This window comes from Helianthus annuus, chromosome 4 (assembly GCF_002127325.2).
Source record: "Helianthus annuus cultivar XRQ/B chromosome 4, HanXRQr2.0-SUNRISE, whole genome shotgun sequence".
NCBI lineage: Eukaryota > Viridiplantae > Streptophyta > Magnoliopsida > Asterales > Asteraceae > Helianthus > Helianthus annuus.
Window position 1 is genome coordinate 80,642,707 of NC_035436.2, and position 2,804 is coordinate 80,645,510.

A 2,804-nucleotide genomic window follows, 5' to 3' on the forward strand; every position below is an offset into this window, starting at 1 on the left:
TGTGTTATTTCTGAATTTCTAGAATGATAACTTGCGTTGCTTGAATATCATGGTGTATGTTTAATTGCTTGTAATTTGTTAATCGATATTGCAATTTCTAGTCTCAATCGTACGTTCTTGGTGCCGTTGGCAATCGAGATATCACGGGAAGGGTTAGGGTTGGTTATTGATTAATTGGTCATCGGGAAACAACCTCGCGTTTGTATAATCCGAGTACTTTGTCCCCTTTTATCACTTCAATTATCTATACACGAGTTATGTCTATGTAACTCTTTCTAGTTGGAATTACACACACAATTGTTTAAAGAAACTGAATCCTAAGATGGTCATTGTTCTCTCCTAAATTGTTTTACAACCAACATTTGATTTGCAACTAGTTTTTAATTTAGTATTCTAAAACAACAATCCAAACCATTGATCTTTATTTTTCTACAAATTAGATTAATTGTAGTTTAAGTGCAAAGCTATACAATCGACATACCTTCCACATACTCCTTGAGTTCGATACCCTCTTACCACTATCTATAGTTGTTTTTGGGATTAAATTTGCGTGTACCACGACAAACACGTCAAATTTTGGCGCCGTTGCCGGGGAGTAGTGCGCAACGTGTGTCAGTTTATTAGTTTTGTTTTGTTATTTTCGGGTTTACGCTGGTTGTGTTTTAGTGTGCAGGTACTTCAGGTGTATGCATACTAGAGGCTCTCACAGGTCATCATCGCTATCGTTTGATCCGGAAATTGAAAGAACGCTAAGACAAAACAGAGTTTTAGTACGAGAAAACAAGATCATTGGTTCACCCACTTCACCCATCACACCGAGAAACATCATGGCTGATTCACAAATTCCACCTACAACGGGTCAAACGACCTCATCCTTTATATCTACTTCCACCCAACCATCACCAAACACCACATTACCTAATACCACCGCCGAATTCACACCATCCAATGTCACCCAACCAATCACCACTCAAGCTGAACCCGCCATCACCTACAACCCATCCACCACAATCCCACCATTATCCCACTTCTTTCCCCCAACTACGGGTCAATCATCATCCACTTTCACAATTGCACCAAATTCAACTATTGTGCATACTACTTCATCTTTTAGACCACAACAACAACAATCGGGTTTTCAGTATTCGACCCTTCCATTTGGGCAAACTTCGGGAATCCAAGGAGATGGTTATGATGAAGGGTTTGAAGAATTTGAGGGTTACGATGAGGATGGATATTTTTATGGAGGTTATGGTGATCAAGGGGAGTTTGGGTATGTGCAAAGTCAATCTCAAGGGATGACAAGTGTTGGTGGGATGCCACAACAACAACTCATACCACAACACATTCGGCCAAGACCACAAGGGCCACCAATGCAACAACCTATCCCATTGCAACAAGTCCGGCCACAACATGTACAACAACAATTCCAAAGACCACCTCAACGCCCACCGATGCGACAACAACAGTTTCAACAACCGATCGCACCACAAGGGCAAGTACCAAGGCCAAATGGTCCTATTATTCCAAGAGGTAGGTATGGTGTACCAAGGAGACACCTTAGAGAAAATGTGAGGGGCATCGAAGCACATTTTCGGCCGGTAATCACTCAAAACCCTTCACCGGTAGTCATTCCTCATAATGATCAAGGGCGAACATTTGAAGTAAGAACCAACTCTTTGCAAAGTTTACCAAAGTACAAGGGGTTGGCAACGGAGGAGCCTTACTTTCATTTAGAGGCTTATGACTCGATTTGCAACACTCTTGGGAGTCAAGGGTTTTCGGCCGACGATATCAAATTGGTATTATTCCAATTTTCTTTGGAAGATAAGGCGAAGAAGTGGTTTTACACGTTACCTTCGGCATCCATATATACATGGGGGGAGATGCAACAAACTTTCTTGGATGAGTTTTACACCGCCCAAAAGACCAACGATGCAAGAAAGGGGTTGAGAAGCTTCCAACAACAACATGGTGAGATGTTTCATGAGGCATTCGAGCGTTTCAATATGATGATTAAAAATTGCCCTCACCATGGAATTGAATTGTGGGAGTTGATGAATGCCTTTCACGAGGGGTTGAGTGCCGAAGATGCACGTGATTTGATGTCTATTACCGGTGGGACTTTTGGAACAAATTATGAGAACGATGATTGGGAGTTCTTGGAAAGCATGGCAACTACATCAAAGAGGAAAGCTCAAGCTTCAAGAAGAGCCCGACCAACCACTACCCGACCTCAAGTGCACGCCATAGATGATGGTAATGTTCAAACCACTAACCAAATTTATGATGTTTGTGCTTTGTGTAATGAAATAGGTCATGCGGCTGAAAATTGCCAAGGGATGTTGGAAGGGCAATACGAGGAGGTCCATGCGGTTCAAGGTCAAGGAGGAGGTGGTAGGAATTACAACAACATGAACTCTAATACCTACCACCTCGGGTTGAGGAACCACCCGAATTTTAGATATGGGAACCCTTCAAATCAAGCAAACCCGAATTTTCAAGGTAGCCAAGGTAATTTTGGTTCACGCCAATCTTACAATAACCAAGGGGGATACCGAGGCGGAAATAACCAAGGCTATCAAAAACAATACCAAACGGGTCAAGAACAAGGGGGGTCTTCGAGTGGAAACGAGATGATGGAGATGCTAAAGAGTATGCAAATGGAGATGCAAAAACGGAACCAACTTGATGAAGTTCGAATGCAAAAGGACGAGGTTCGTGATAAAAGCATCCAATCACTAACAACCCAAATGGGTCAATTAGCAACCGATGTGGCGGAATTGAAGAAAGGTAAGGGTCAA

General features: G+C 42.4%; 1 non-coding gene across 1 annotated transcript; it reads right to left on the reverse strand.

Annotated features, from left to right (window-relative positions):
* Positions 1–1,935: 1,935 nt before the first annotated feature.
* LOC118491778 lies at positions 1,936–2,041 on the reverse strand. The gene has a single exon (XR_004892223.1). It is a non-coding gene; the product is annotated as a small nucleolar RNA R71 (small nucleolar RNA).
* Between the last annotated feature and the right edge of the window lie 763 nt (positions 2,042–2,804).